The sequence below is a fragment of the Patiria miniata genome, unplaced genomic scaffold (genome assembly GCF_015706575.1).
Source record: "Patiria miniata isolate m_02_andy unplaced genomic scaffold, ASM1570657v1 HiC_scaffold_20, whole genome shotgun sequence".
In the NCBI taxonomy this organism is placed as follows: domain Eukaryota; kingdom Metazoa; phylum Echinodermata; class Asteroidea; order Valvatida; family Asterinidae; genus Patiria; species Patiria miniata.
Window position 1 is genome coordinate 6077448 of NW_024037059.1, and position 17529 is coordinate 6094976.

The 17529-nt window shown below is 37.2% G+C and overlaps 1 long non-coding RNA gene across 1 annotated transcript; it reads right to left on the bottom strand.

Moving 5' to 3' along the window:
- Positions 1–137: 137 nt before the first annotated feature.
- On the bottom strand, positions 138–17063 carry LOC119727170. Its single transcript, XR_005270912.1, has 4 exons — positions 16849–17063; positions 15307–15439; positions 11270–11353; positions 138–1622 (listed from the first exon to the last, which is right to left on the bottom strand). It is a non-coding gene; the product is annotated as an uncharacterized LOC119727170 (long non-coding RNA).
- Between the last annotated feature and the right edge of the window lie 466 nt (positions 17064–17529).

Here is a 17529-nt window from a genome sequence, read left to right on the forward strand (position 1 = left end):
TGATTAACATTTTGTTCCCATTTTTAGAACTGTACCTGTACACAATATTAAACTTTGCATTTAAGTCATCTAAATTACTTTGGTAATAAAAACACAACACCAAAAAAGCAAAGATTTGTTTTATTCGTTCAAAAAAAACATCAAATCTCTACGAGCACACCATAGGAATGATTTACAGCAATTTACCAGCCAGTGTCACCAAAAAGTTCTATTTTTTGGAACATAAAGTACTAAACTGTATTTAATTATTCATAAGAGTCACATTGCTCTTAAGATTTGGCTAGTTTAAAGTTCTCTATTTGTGCTTTTGAACACATTGATTTCTTTTTACTGAATTTTTTCTTCAATTGAAGTTTCATTTAAAAAGAAAGTTTTTTTTCGGATATTTTCAACATTCTGAAAAATAATGCGCTTTCATTTTGGGCCATCACGCACAACAGTATTTTCTGGCAGCAATTAGAAATCATTGCATATTAACTAAACGTGGTCTGATAATTTGAATTGTTAGAAAAATCTTTTTCTGAGTGAAACTCAAAACTAGCAAGGGGAGATAACTTTAAAAGTTACTTTGATAATTTAAACTGTATGACAATTACGTGTCATTCATTTAAGTGCTTTTTATAAGTGGAAAAGCAGGATCTGAAACTGCGGCATTTGACATACAACTGCAAGGATACTGGCAAAATTCTCTACAATTATTGAGTTTGACTGACTGAATCATTCATATGGTGTGCTCATGTAGATACTTAATTTCTATATAACCAAATAAACCAGGCACATGTCAGGAAAAAATGACTAAAAAGTAATTGTGATAATCAAAATTTTCAATAAAAAGTCATTGTGATAATCAAAATTTTCAATAAAAATCTTAACATTCAATAAAATCAGGAAATTTAGTTAGAAAAGGTGACCCTCTTGTTTTCAAATTTAAAGGGAAATTCTCAATCCTAAGAAATGTTACATCAAACCACACCAACCTAATTGCCAAGGTTTTATTTTGTGCAGCATGAAGCCATTTCGAATAAATAAAGGAGCTTGTTGAAAGGAAAGAGTTCAATGCAAGATCTTGTCGTCAAAGAAATTAGACGTTTTGAAATAAGAGCGGTTTATAGGTTCTTCAAGTCTTGATAATGTAAAGATTATTTACAGATAGTTGATCAAATTTGAGATGAAAAAATTTACTTTAAAACTCTTGTTTTTTTTTGTTTTTTGTTTTACAAAAACCTTTGCAAAAACCAATAATTAATTTGATATATGTGACATGTGCCTGGTTCTACATCTTTATATTTGAGTGTACAGGGCAAATCCATGGCAAGGGTTTTCACTTGTTTGAGATTGCAAGGAACACTGTGCAAAATCCTTCATTTAGAATTCCAGCTCTCATTGCTACTATTTTATTTAAAATTATGAAAATCTTTTAAGCCTCACAAGCTTCTTTGGAATGCTTCTTCAGCCAAAACTTCCTAGTTTTGATTATGTTTCTAGATATGAGTTTGCCATAGATTTGCCCTTTCCCTAAGACGATTCCATCCAATCTTCCCGAGGAGAGTCCGACCGGTTGGCATCAGATCCAGACGTCAGGAGCAGCATCAATAGATTCCGGACTTCAAAGCCTTCACAGACTTGGCACATGTTGGGAGAAAAGGAAAACAAAATGGAATAACATGCATTAGTTCAGTAAATTTTACAGTTGTAACGAAGAAAGGTCGTAGAAGATGTCTCTCGTAATTTAAAATGACAAGGGTGGCCACAATACTGCAACTCAGATTTAACAACCAAAACTCTCTAGGGGTATAACATTTCATGTTATGACTGGAGGATTCAGGACTGTTAGGGTTAATGAGGGATTCAAATACAGAAATACTGTGTGTCAGTACGTTTAATGTTTGCAAGTGAAAAGCTACAGTAGTGGCCACCCTGCTAGAACACAAACATAATTCTCCATTTGCCAATCAAAGCAATTTCTGAGGTGATTAGCTTTGATTTTTTGCTGAATTTGAATGTGTCTCTGGCAAATATCAATAAGACAGGGGCATAACTGTTCAGTATTTAAAACCAATGCAATTCAAATGCTTGAAAGTTGCCTTAATTCAAGACACTGACGATTTTGCATACTTTTTGTGATAAGACAAGAGTAAGTTTTTTATAGCCATGTGTTCAACTACCGTCCATGCACGAACAAAGCTAAAAAGGATTAAAAAATAAACAATTCTTCATTTGCAGCGATCATCCAATCAATGGCTTTTAATTGGAGCTAGCTAGCAGTCCCCATGCATATTTTAGTGTGGGGGGCACTTTATACTCTGCCTTGTCTATAACACCTCACCACTTGAAGTACTTTTTTCCAGTTATCAACCACTGTTTAATTAAAAAACAATATGCAGTGCTAGAGGAAAATAAGCCATCATTAAAAGAAATCTTTGCAATGTATTGATCCAGTAGGAGTAAATATTTGAAAATTTAAAAAAATAAATCATACAAAGGCAAACAAATTTTGATAGAAACGGACTGCATCAAGGAATGATATTGGAAATAAAATTCAAGCATGTACTCGCAGTAATCCATCAATTCATAAACAGTAGTCACATTTTGACTAGAAAATAGATGGAAATGATTTGTGCCTTGTGAGATTATTTGATATGTTTTAGTTTGCTATAGTCATTGAATGAAAACAGTTGTCACTGGGTTAGAATCCTTTGCAATGAAAGACTCAGATAAATGCTTTGAACCAATCATCAATCCTGCATTGCCAAGTTGTCATCAATTTGATTATCACATCGGTAATTATTCTTGAAACCATGTTCAACTGGAAAAACAAGTCTACAATTACAATGACAGGAACATTTCTACTCTTACCATATCTTGCCATGCTATTTACCTTTTAATCTAAATGCCCAGCTTTTCTTTCACATTTGGAATAATTGGAAAGCACACTAGCAAAAATCCTAAAATCTGTCTCAATTTCTTCACATGTAAGCAACGGTTAAATACAAGTTTTAATAATTTTAAAGTCATGGAACATTTTCTGGTGAATGGCCTTTTGGAGGGTATTTTCCCTTCTTATTTACACCATGAATAGTGAAGATAAAAATCCATTTGAGCAAGTTAAGATGGGACAAAAGGTTCACGGAGCACACTCTTATTTCTAAAGAGTAAACATTCACTCTTTTCCAGGTGAATATTCACTCCCACCGACTGGAACTAGGCAACATATGTTGCAGAGTGAAATTCATTTAATGGAATAGATTGAATTTTTATTAAAGTTTAGCTGGATTTATTCTTTTCAGAATATTTGAATGTGAAATTAGAGTGATTTTCACTCTGAATTAACTGATCCCTAGTTGGGACCAATAAATACATGTACATGTACGTGTCGACAAGAAAGTTACCGTTGACAAAAAAGTTTCATTTGACAATAAAAACCCAACCTTACAAAATACAATGACTCAAATTACCATTGCACGAGTGCATACATGTAAATATTTTTCTATTTTCGAATGTTAAAAATAGCAAAAATCTTTGATTGATGATCAAATTTTCAAATATATGCAGGATATTTAGGACAGCCCCAATGTTCACGCCTGTCGTCTGCTTTAACAAATAATCAGAATTAAACTACCTTTTTATTTTCTTACTAATCTTACAAACACGTATATCAGTTAAACAAAAATGAAGAGAAGCATTTTAAATTCTTTTATGTTTCTAATAACCAGTTCACGCCAGATAACGTGTCTTCACACAAATGTTTTCGGCATTCAGAACAGATGACAGATATAAACATGCAGGGAGCGAGGCCAGAAATATGATGTCAGCAACCCGCACGCAGTAAACGAGGCTGGAAATATAAAGTGATGCCCGAGGGTAATCCCGCGTCTCGCTCCGTTCTGGTCAAAATATTCCTGGCATAAACTGGTTAATACGAAAGTCAGTTTAAAATGATACGCCGTCACCGCCAGCCAGGGCATACATGTACACCCAACTGACACCCTGATGTTGGGCCATTCCAAGGATCAAGCATGTTATTCTTCCCTAACCTATATATTTATGATATCATTACTTGTTTCTCATTTGGAGGTTTGTGGAGGAGGGTAAAACAGGTTTCCCTCAAATGTAAAGATACGCCATCACCAGCCAGATAATATATCCAACTGACACCCTGATGCTAGGCCATTACAAGGATCACGCGCACTACAGTCTATTAATCCAACCATAACTATAATTACTAATTACTACGTTAATCGGAGGCTAAATTTGACACTCTACAACAAGTACAAATATATATCGGGAAAGATTTGAAGCCATGAAAAAAGAAACCATATTTTCCTAGTTTGGATCACCAAGTCCTGACAAAACTAAGTCCATAATGTCATGTCTATTTATATATTTGCTGCTGGAGGGGAAAAAGATGTTGCATGGAGGAACTACATGCTGCCACTTGCTACTGGTGGGGAGATGTCACCATGATGAACTGTAACAAACCTAGACTGTCTGGAGATGTCACCATGATAAACTCAGTGTCACAGATATAGACTGGCTACTGTGGCTGAAGAGGTGTCACGATGCATTATGAACTGTCACAGTTTTAGACTGGCTCCTGGGTAAAGAGATGTCACCATGGTGAACTCAGTGTCACAGATCTAGACGGGCTTCTGGGTGAAAAGGTGGTCACCGGTGTCACGATGCATTATGAACTGTCACAGGTCTAGACTGGCTACTGAGTGAAAAGATGTCACCATGATGAACTGTCACTGGTTTAGACAGGCTACTGGGTGAAGAGATGTCACCATGATGAACTGTCACAGGTCTAGACTGGCTACTGGGTGAAGAGATGTCACCATGATGAACTGTCACAGGTCTAGACTGGCTACTGGGTGAAGAGATGTCACCATGATGAACTGTCACGGGTCTAGACTGGCTACTGAGTGAAGAGACGTCACCATGATGAACTGTCACAGGTCTAGACTGGCTACTGGGTGAAGAGATGTGACCATGATGAACTGTCACAGGTCTAGACCGGCTACTGGGTGAAGAGATGTCACCATGGTGAACTCAGTGTCACAGATCTAGACGGGCTTCCGGGTGAAAAGGTGGTCACCGGTGTCACGATGCATTATGAACTGTCACAGGTCTAGACTGGCTACTGAGTGAAAAGATGTCACCATGATGAACTGTCACTGGTTTAGACAGGCTACTGGGTGAAGAGATGTCACCATGATGAACTGTCACAGGTCTAGACTGGCTACTGGGTGAAGAGATGTCACCATGATGAACTGTCACAGGTCTAGACTGGCTACTGGGTGAAGAGATGTCACCACAATGAACTGTCACAGGTCTAGACTGGCTACTGGGTGAAGAGATGTCACCATGATGAACTGTCACGGTTTTAGACTGGTTCTGGGTGAAGAGACATGGTGAACTCAATGTCACAGGTCTAGACTGGATGCTGGGTGAAGTGATGTCACAGTGGTGAACTGTCCAATTTAGACTGGCTCCTTGGTGAAGAGATATCACCCTGATGAACTGTCACAGGTCTGGACTGATTTCTGGTAAAACAGGCACAACCTGTTAAAAGGTGTAGTCCAGCTCAAGACGTTACTGCGATGAACTGTCACATGATTCCATTTCCCAAGTGTTAGAGACAACTCTTGTGTGAGCAGCCCAAGGTGAAGTTGACGCAGGATCAGCTAATTTCTATGTCCACTGTCGCAAGAATTTAAGTCCTCTGAGCCAATCAGTTCAGTGACTGGGCTTTCATGAATCAACATACTGGTACGGATGTGTTCAATCACCTGTTAACTCTGGTGTTCTTGAATGGAAAAGTTCTAGGTGCTGTATCCGGTTAAGACTGAAGATTCTCTCCAAACGGCAAGTTTGTTTCTTTTGTGAACAATCAGTGTTTTTTTTCTCTCCAAGAAGTTACTCATTGCTGGTAACAAGGATCCAGACTACTAAAAATATGGTTTCTTACTTTAGATGGCAAAAGTATACTAATATATATTAAGTCAAGGAAATTTAAAAACAACTAACATTTGCAAATCTGGTGTGTACGTGTGCATACTAGAAAATGTTATTTTAACATAAATACCGGCAATTTTAGGGGGAAAAAGACATGTTTGGGTTTTAAGGCTAAAAAAATTAAAAAGTTCTGCTTCCGATTACATGGCATTCGAAAATAGGGTAGGCAGGTAGGAATTTATTTATTTATTTTTGTGCCAATTTTTTTGTGTACGATCATATGGAGGCATCTGGGTGTAGTCAAGGGTAAAAGGTACATGTAGAAATTGATGGTTTTGTGGGTTTTTTTCCTCATTTTTCCAATAAAAAAATTAGAGTAGGGGCTGTCAGAATAGGGTACATGTAGTAGGTAAAGAAACCGGAAGCAGAACTATTTTTTTTGGCCTAATACTTAGAATGGCCATGAATTTGAAAGGGGATGTTCAGCATTCAAATTACACTGTGCCTAGTGTTAGAAAATCATAGCTTTTGTTCCCATATCTGGGAACTCAAAAAAGTAGGATGAGTATTCAGAATTTAATTGCAGATTTTTTTTGCATTTTGGACTTTAATTTTTAATTACAAAAAGGAGGAGTGAACAATTCAGCAGATAAAGAGTAATTCAGTCTTCTGTTTTCATCACAGGCTGCTTTTATATAAACTACAGTAACTTGGTTCAACTGTAGGCGTATCCAATGCCAAAACACAATACAGTTTGCAATGGATTTCGTCTGGGTTTAAATTTTCAATGTAATTTGCACTGAAATTGCACTGTCACCCACTGAAAGTAGGGAACAGATGATTTACACTTAAAAGTTACTGTAAGATTGAAAAAAAAAGTTGGAAATGAAGACATGACAGGAGTGGAAACTCAGTCTATCTGATTGAGTAAATTTCATTCCGTTTATGTCTCATGCCTGAACTGAAATACCCAAACAGCCTCCCACTGCACAAAAGGCTTTAAAATGAAACATAAATATCAACAGTAGAGCTTTCAAAGAAGAAACTCATTAGTGAATAAACTGATAAATGTTTGATGCTTACATCATCAAAAAAACTGAGAGCAAAATTTGCCACTTTGGTTTAAAAAAAGGCCGCTACAATTTTAAGAACAACATTATTCTAGACGACTTTGTATAGTATGATAAATTGGCGAAAAATAAAATTACACTATTCATGAAATTTATATAAAATTCAAATCAGACTGTTGATTTAAAATTGATGCAAAATACAAGTCTCGTTTCTTTTTTTAATTTTCCACTGCAAAGTTAATGCAGGTCCTCTACTGAAATCATGTTTTGCTAAAGAATGCCATCACAATAATTAGCAATACAAGTTTTCTTGAGTTCATTTTGCATATTACCTGTGCGTGTATGGCAATATGTCAAAATGATACCCAGCAAAACCTTATTACAAGTATATACACACAAAATTAAGCACAATACAAAAAACGAAGGGGAATAAATAACAGAAGTTCTATTAATTTTTTTTCTTCAGTCAGTTAAAAAAATAATGCAGATTTGTTGTTATTGAATCTGCAAAGCAAGCGTATAATACCAAACTGGTTTTTAATTAGGGCCTATATTTTCTGTTTCAAAGTGATGGCATTCTACAACAGTTGAATATTCCATTCAACATTTTTTTTTTAGAATTCACTGGGATTTAAACTATCACCGAAACACAACTGTCGAGTTAATTAAACAAATTTGGCCAAGGTCAAGCATAGAGTCCTAGCCATGCACACATTCAATCGAAGAGATTCTATCTGATATACACTACATCTAGGAGAATAAGTGTAAGCACAAATATTGACCAGGGCTATAATGAATGGAGGAGCTGCTTAACCATAGAGCTATATTAAATTACTAGAGCACTAACTCCTCATTCTTGCGCGCGGAGACGCTTTGAAGCCTCTCTGGGCGCAGACATTTTGAATTTATGTGCGTGTTTGTAAAACACAATCAAAATAGATGGATTGAATTTTAAAAGTGTACTCTAAATGCAACGCGCAAGTAGAAGATACGCAAACAACTTAAGCGCGCCATGACAGTTCAACAAACGTCACCGCGAAAAGTACCCACAGCGGAGGGACGCGCACACGTTGCGCTGTTTGCGTAGAGCAAAATGAAACGCTTTTGATGACGCGCCGGTTTTGATGACGCACCGGTATGGAATACAAATGCAGATATGCAAATAGCCGTACAAAAGCTGTACAAGGCTTGCGCACAAACATGGATGCGCCCATCAGGCATTGCTTTGTGCATCGAGTTAGCGCTCTAGTAATTTAATATAGCTCTATGTGCTTAACTCATCTAAATATATATCATCAGATAAATATTAATATTGGCTCGTACTCATGTTCTACAGGTTGTAGGCCTAAAATTATTGCCTCAGTAGGGTGTCAGTAAAACCAAGATGTTGTACATGCCATCTCATGATCATGTTTCATAATAACAAATGAGAGAAATTGGATTTTGGCTGGTAAAAATTTGACTTTATTTTTGGAAATATTGGCATGGTACAACATCTAATTAACAAGTTCAAATTAATTTACACACAAAAAACAACCAGAAGTACTTCACAGAAATTCAATGGTTCTTTTAAGTGGATTCCAACATTTTAAGGATATCCACAACTGGGACAATATACTTACCTGTCTATTATATTTTTTATTTTATTTTTTGCAAGAAAAAAAGGAGAGATAAGAATTCACAATCGTTTTAGTAATATTGTTTTTACAACAAAACATTGGAATCCAAATAAAAGAATTTAGCCTTGCTCTCATCAATCTTTACAAATATAGGAAAGGTCTATTTCCATGTCATTTCAAAGTAAAGAATAAGGCATTTAGATTTGTAGGTAAAGAGCATGGCAAGATATGGTAAGAGTAGAAATGTTCCTGTCATTGTAATTGTAAAACTGGTTTTCCCATTGAACATGGTTTCAGGAATGGTTACCAAATGTGATAATCAAATTGATGATAACTTGGCAATGCAGAATTGATGATTGGTTCAAAGCATTTATCTGATTCTTTCATTGCAAAGGATTTTTAAACAGTGCAACTGTTTGCATTCAATGACTATAACAAAATGTCGAAACCAAATCACACAGTGGCATTTATAAGAATTCATCAATTTTGTGCAAAGCAAGGTAGACACTTTCATTCAAATAAAAATAATTGATAATTTTGTCTAAAGGTATAGGGTCAATTGTGAGCAGTGTGAATTATAAAACTAGCTAAGGACTAACCCTTTAAAAGCACTTGCATTGCATGACTTCCATTTGCACAATTACAGCAATATACTTCACACTATCTTGCTGCATTCACATTATGACTTTTTAGAAACATTCTTGTCAAAACCTGACTGACTGTTGGAAACTTTATTGTTGGAAACTTTATTTATGCAAACTTGATGTATGTAAATTTGCATCTTGAATTTGAGCATGTTAATTTTTAAACTGCAAGGAAGGACAAGGTTTTACAAACCTGATAGACCCCAACTGAATCTCAACAATGCAAGAAATCGCTATAAATTTATTTTATCTCAGACAGGAGATGACTGAAAATAGGGCTTCACTTTATTTTCACATTTTTATGTGTTATGTGGAGGACTAATAATCAAAGCAAGTGGGTAAAATCACATCAACTAAAAAAACGAATCAGTTTCAAAAATGAATCAGTTTGTGTATTTGAAGGATTTGAGATTTGTTAAAAAAGCCTGTTTAGGAAATTGTACATCTTTTGCAGGGGCACTTTTTAAAACAAAGTGAGTGGACAAGGCAAAGGCAGAGTTCAATTCACCACTTTTGGTTTCATAGCTGCTTTCTTATTTACATCAATTGATTTTGTTTGGGTTACATGGACATTACGGCCTGGAATATACGCCCAATTGGGATACAGAAACGCATTTTAAATGACTTAATATCCATTGGAAATAGCATTTCAATACGTCCACTTAAAAACTAGGAATTTTGGGGGTTATTTTTGCAAAAATCTCAAAAATCGAGCTGTTGAGTGCTAGTTGTGAACGGACGTGCAAGAAACAACATTTGTGTGTATTGGTGCTGTGTGTATTGTGTGACACACACACACAACATGTACTATAGGCCTACATTGAAAAGACATGGCTTGAAATACATATGCTTATGCCACAAAATGTTCCCCACATTTGATGTAAACAAGGTTTTTTTTTCTTTTCTCAGGAACGATAAGATAATAGGTTGTTTTCCTTTCAACAAGACCTTTGAAATAGGATGAGTAAACAATAACAAAATGTCATGTTTGGGGATTTCAGGCCGTAAATGTCCCTGTAACCCTAAACCCTAGGATATGACAAATATTACAAGTGACAGTTTCAGAACTGTTAAGGATAGAATTATGTAATCCACACTCCATCAAACCACTAGACCATGCATGAAAGATTACCAAGAACTTTAGCTATTTAGAAAAGTAAGCAGTTGCTGTAAACGAAGAATGGGAGCTCTCCAGAAACTATGTAAAGTCCCATTCAGAATTTTCCAAAATATCGGTTTCTCATAATTTTCCACTGAGCTGAAACCTCAACAGGCTAGCTTTTGAACACATGCTTCTTTTGATTTTAAGTCGTGTTAACATTGGAAACGAACGAAAGGAATAAAGAGCAAGTGATCTTACATGTATATGCCTTCAAGTCAAGGATACACTGCTCATCATTTTTGGAATAACTGAGAAATTTCAGTGGTGTACACATTGAAAACAATTGAGACATTGAAACATTGAATCCTTACTCCTCAAAATGCAATTGAATCAGCTCAACATTTTTTTGTTTACTTTTACCTTCAGGAGTTTCCAAATTTTTTGGCAACTGTGTAGTGGCCCCTCTTTAGTTTTGATAAGATTAAAGTCAAAGGTGTTTTTGTTTATTCCAAAATGACTTTTGTCTGACTAAAGCAGACTTCTCCTCGTTCTCATGACATGCTTTTTTTGGTGGTAATATTGAACAGTTTGGTAAGTGCCGTGCAAATCAACACAGTTTCGCATGTTCACTGTGATCTTCTATCAGTGCTTTAACCAAAAATTTGTCTCAATAAACAAAAACCCTGGCCTCTATCTAGGGCATACCTGTTGGTTTGTAATATCACTAACTAGTTTGGTAAGTTTAATAACCTAAAAGCAGATTTTTGTTCTTTATAAGGAACAGGGCCCTACACTACACAATCGCCAATTTGTGGGACCAAGTCTAGCTTTGATGGAATGTGGATAGGTATAACACTGACCAAAGCATTACAAACTCACCTTCTACAGTGTTGCTTTCTGTAGTTGGAGGTCCAAAACCATGGAACGTTGGGTGAGCTATCAGTATAGGCAAAATGCAGACAGCTGTTGGTAAAAACAATTTAAAAAAAACAACAAGTAAGAATCTACATGTACATTACAACCAGAATTTGTTCAACTTCTAATTATGGTATTATCGCTGGGAGTTTTTCAGAAATGACTGCAGAATTTTACTTGAGGTAATGGGTCATGCACCTCCTTCATTTATCTCATCCTACAACAAATGTCAAGTAAAAAAAGGAATTTTAACCCTAACTCCCTAGGGGGTGTGCAAAATTATATTGAAATTGGAGGATTCAGGACTGTTAGGGCTATCATGCATCAATGTGTGGCTCTAAATACGGAGGAGGCCTGTACGTATGTCATCCTGACTCGCTGGCTATCTTTAACATTGATCTGTCATAACTCCCAATGTGATTTAGGCATCAGTCCCAACATCTCACCCTTAACTCTCTCCCATAAATGAAAATTTATTGCAGCCTTAAATTGTATTTATTTACAGGTTAAGCTTCTCAATTTTCCAAATGTAAAAAGCACAACATTTTGATTCCACTTTTTGCCTCCATCGTGGTAAGCAATTGCAATTTATGCAAACAACAAAATACAAGAATTTCTTAGCGAATTATGTTTCTGATTTTGAGAGAAAAAAGTCTTAAATAATTACGACCCCCTAGTTAGAAAAATTTGGAAACTTTCTTTTGCCTCAATATGAAATTGCATAACGCAACATGATGAAATGATCATCATGATCAAAATTTTTATATAAAGACTTAATGGAGATTAAAAGTTTATCACAATTCAACATCCCTTATTTGACAGCTTTAGTTGGGGAATTTTCCCTTAAAAAAAAAGAAAGCTTCCCTTAACAGGATCACCACCGGGAAGGTAGCTGTCATGATCCCATGTTAGTAGAGAGAGGAAGAAGGGGGGGGGGGGGAGGGCCAGAAATTAGATGGTGCGTGCAAGAGATGGAAAGGGAAGGTAGGGGTGGAGAAAAGAGGAAGCAGGGAGGAGGAAAGGTAGAAATGAAACAGTGCGTGCAAGTGACAAAAGAAAAGAGTAGGGGTGAAGAGGAGAAAAAGAGGAAGCAGGGAAGGTAGGCAGAAATGGAACAGTGCGTGCGAGAGAGCGACAGAAAAAAAAGAGTACAGGTGGATAGGAAAGAGGATGAAGGAAAGATAGACATGGTACGGTGCGTGCAAGTGGTGCGTGCGAGTGATGGTAGTAAGAGGAAAGAGGGTAGGGGCTGAGGGTAGGGATGGTGGGTAGAGGGAAGGGTGGAGGAATGTACGGTGATGAGCCGGTCAGGAATCACCAGGGAGGAGTAGGGATAGTCTTGTCTCAACTGTGGCTGCAGTGCAATGACCAGCTCCAGCGTTTCACAGGTGAGATGCACTTTAAAAACTTGAAGGACCATATACTCAAGCAAATGGTTACTACTAAAAAGTCACTGTAAGCTAACCACACAGCCAGTTGGCTTGTGGTATAAATCAAGAGTACACAATTGAATAGCCATTTTCCCCTACCCTTTTGTGGGCAGGGTTTTCAATTCAATTAAATGGCAGAAGCAGAATCATTTATCGAGACTTCTTGCAGTAGGGGCCCTGTCACACTTCTGCGTATCCTAATTCCTTATGAGTTGCGCATTGACATTTTTTTCATACGCAGTCGTATGCACAATACGCACCTCATTTGCATCTCTATCGTTTTGTGTAAGTTTTATGTACGCAGGCATACGCATGGTACGGCCCAGTACGCTGGATAGTTTTGGGCATGCACAAAACTACGCTGCGTACGCTGTTACGCAGGTCATAAGTTATAAATACGCAGTGCATCGGTCCCACATCGGTCGAGCGCGGTACGAGTACGGTATGTGTTCATGGGGAATAAGCCATTCATACGCGGTAATACGCAGACCTCCTATATTGGACATATACATAGCGTACTTGCAGCGCAGATACAACGCACGATGAACGAACTCATATCGAATGCCGACGTATTGCACGAATTAGTACCGCTGGTCCTGCGCAGTGGATGCGCTGAATTCGTTACTTGTTCGCTAGATGTGCGTCGCACATTAGTCAAAGCAATCAAAAAAAATTTGACGTTTTTGATCGTACGGCTGCGTATTGAAAATTGTTGATAAGGACCTCATAAGGAATTGGGATACGCAAAAGTGTGACAGGGGCTTAAGCTAACAAAAATGAAAGTTCAAATTACATGAAAACTACAACTTTTGGGCAAACTTCCTCTTTTGGGGGCAGGACACTCATAATTAGGGTGTGGGGAAATTACAAATTTGCTAAATAATACAATGTCAATCCAAACCCAAGTCATATTCCAAATTGCATTTCAATTTGATGTAAGAGTAAGTGCACTTTTTTTAGTGAAAAAAGTAACATTTTTGATAACAAAAATAGTTATGATATAAATGAGCACTTTTGTCTTTGAAATACATTTTGTACGTATCAATTACAGTAGATGCCAAAGTTTGACTGTCTATTCTTGGAATCAAATCCATCACAAACATGGGACACTTGAGGATGGATTGAAGAAAACTTTTGAAGGATTTAAGGAAGGAATCATTTTTTTAAATCGTTAAATCTCACATCATATTTATATTCTACATGTAAGTGACTTCCAGTTGTCAAATAGAGGCTAGCGTATGCCTACATGTACATTGTATAGTTCTTGTATAAACATTATTTTTATCATCAATTATGCCTAATGCCTTATCATGACTGGTAAAACAAGCATGTAGAGTTGTCAAGACAAAACAAATGTATCACGGAAGAATTGAAAAAAAAACCACACATTCAAAACTGTGTTTTTTCAATAACAGGAGCAAAATAATTGCCAAACCTTAAAATTTTCCTATTTTAATCTACTGAATGTACCTGAATCCAACATTGACTTCACAATTCAAACTCACTGTTCATTTGGGCCTCAAAATTATCTATGCATGAGCATGGGCGTCGCCACAATTTTTTTCTAGAGGGGGCAAAACATATTTTTCCCAAAAAATTCCTGTATTTCTCAACATTTTCTCGATTTATTAGTTTTAGAGGAGGGCAGTAACATTTTGCCCCCCCCCCCCAACCCATTAAATTTACACCAATATGACTTCGCGCCTCCTTTTCTAATCTTCTCTTTTTTTCTCTTTTTTCTTCCCTTTTTTCCCCTTTTTTTCCTTTTCCAGGGGGGGGATGGGTGGGCAAGCACCCCCCCCCTTGCGACGCCCATATGCATGAGCATGCCCCCAAACACCAATGAGTCTATTACATAAATTCACGCTGCATCACTTGTCCAAGTATTAACCCCGTTTGGTTTGACCGTGCTCATGCAATTGTGACATTCAAAACGTTGATTAGTATCCATTTTACAGGACCAGGGTTCAATTATCATGCTCTATATGCCTCGTTGCTGCAAAGGGCTCCGTGAAGTCTGTTTGATTTTCTTCGCTGTTGTTTGCACTAGTAATAGTGAATGTCCCAGGCCTTCACATGATTGAATTTCTATGAAGCCGATTCTTGGCTCTGGACTTTGTGGACAGAGGATAGGTTATTTTTATCTAGAACTGATTGTTTTGGTCATTTGGCCCCTTTCCCCCTGAATTACAATGTATTTGAGCAAACGTTATTACGATATTTTTTTTTTCACACATTTTAACTTACTGTTTACTTTAAAGTTGAAAACCATGTATTTTCTTCTTCATAGTTTCTTGCATTTTATTTTGGGAAAGGGAATTTTTGCAACGATGCATTGGGGCATTTGTTCTGAGGACTAATACGAGCGCTTAGCACAAAATGTCTTACAGTGTGAGGTCCTGGGCACGCTAAAGGGCCCAAGGAAATTTTAGAATCCAGATGCTCTGCGGTACAGTCTGAGGTAACCAATGCATTATGTAAGGTATGCCCCTATAAGCCTCGGATGTGTAAAATATGTTTTCTAATTTCTGTCTTATAAAAGTTTACTACAAAAAATTCTGAGGCACTCACCAATTTGGAGCTCTCAGTCATCCTGAAAGCCAGAAAAGATGTAATTATGACCTCAGGATGGTGCCTCATCCCTGGCCCTCACAGGCATCCTGAGCTGCAACCTGATGCACGGTTACACGGTTGTGTACAAAGTCTATGGAGAGTCAAGAAAATTATTTAAGTATTTCCTAACAAAATTTGAAATGTTTCTCAGTCCCAAATCAAGGGCGGATCCAAACACAATTGTTTTGGGGGGCCAAAAAAGTTTTGTAGTCCCCCAAAATCCAGCTGGATTTTTTGGGACCCACTTTTTGGGGGACCAAAAAATGTTTTGGTCCCCCAAAAAGAGGGTCCCCAAAAATTCGGCGTTGGGTTTGGGGCCCACTTAAGGGCCTTGACTTTTTTTGGATTCTACTGTAGTCTGTAGATCGATGCTCTGTGGTGCCATCTGAGGATATTTCTGATATGACCACTTTAACCAAATCTTTTGGAGGAAAGATGGTGGTATACACGGTGCTAGCCCCATAAATGTGGCCTATTTACTGGACTGCCTCCGTAAACATAGGCCACACATCCACATGTACAAAAATCGTGTCGACGGAGCCAAATTTTGATTTTCACATTTAGGCTTAGTTTGTAGGTTTTTTTTGCTTTAGAAGCATACTCACCCTCTTTACAGGCTAATCAGAAAGTGCTGCCTTTTTCAGATGTCTAATTTTTGTGAAATTTCATGTTGAAATTTTGATACGCAAACGTGTAAAAATGAATCTGGAAATTTCACGAAAAATATACATCTGAAAAAGGCAGCACTTTCTGATTAGCCTATAAAGAGGGTGAGTATGCTTCTAAAGCAAAAAAAACCTACAAACTAAGCCTAAATGTGAAAATCAAAATTTGGCTCCGTCGACACGATTTTTGTACATGTGGATGTGTGGCCTATGTTTACGGAGGCAGTCCAGTAAATAGGCCACATTTATGGGGCTAACACGGTGCCTGCCTTTATTGTGACACCACTTTAAAAAAAAAAATGGTTTCGTTAATTTTTTTTGGGGGGGGGCATGGCCCCCGTTGGCTCCCCCTGGATCCGCCCTTGACCCAGATTTTTGTAATGAATAACCTTCATTGCGTCGATATATGAAGAAAAAAAGTGGCGTCAGGTTGCAACATTTTTTGCACATAAATCTCTCTCAGAAAAGATTCCCATATCTGGCCAACTCTTTTCACCCTGTGCACAAACAGTATGAACTGGTCTGAAAATTGTTGTGTTTTCTCAGTATTAAATAGGATATTTTCCCTGCTAAATTTGACTTTTTAGGACATATTATCACTTTCAGACGGCTGATAGGTCACTGAAGGGAAAAATTAGTGATAGCAATATATGGGAATCTTTCCAATTTGTCTCCCAACAGAGGGGTTAAAGTACATTTTTACCACAGCATGGAAAATGGCATTGGAAAAGAGGGCAAACTACGTGTGGCATGATCCCACATGGAGCTATAGCTCCGTGGTAGGACTGTCCAGTAAGAATGACACTTTTCTCGCCTATTTTTATTTTTAACGTACCAAGAAAATGATGGTGAAAACTGTTGTTTCTCGGACTCCCGCCTTGATCCAGTTATTGTTCTTCTTGAAAACTCGAAGAAGCTGAAAGAGTCTTGCAAATGTCTTCAAGCACAAACAGTCGGCAGCCATTTTCATGCGTGTTTTTCAAAATGGCGTCCCGTCGGTTCAGCGCACAAGAGGCCGCACGTGCTCTCCTATCAAAGGGAAAAATATTCCGCCCAAAGCTGAGCCAATCACAGAGGTCAAATCTCCGTGTGGACCAATCAGTGTTTCGCTAAGCCTGGACGCCAAAACAAACATTTGAATAATTTGCATATGAATCGGTTCATTAAAAACGAGGCTTTTTAAAGTTAGGAGAAAATGGTACATGTGGTTTTCCTTTCAATTCATTCTGGGATAACTGTTTAGAATATAGAACCCAGTGAAAATAACAATGCTTTTTGTTTACCGAAAACTTTTAAGTTTAAATTACTTTGTAAGCAGCACTTTGGTTTATTTTAAAGTGTTGTTTGCTTAATAAAATATTGTTTGTTGAAGTGAAATTTCCAGAGAGCATAGTCTGCTACCAAACCCTCATTTCTGTCATACTTGCATTCATTATCAAGCAATTTATTCTCGTCGCCTCATTTTATAAAAGCAAATTGAGATCAAAAACTGATGCAGTTAAAGAAAATCTCACAA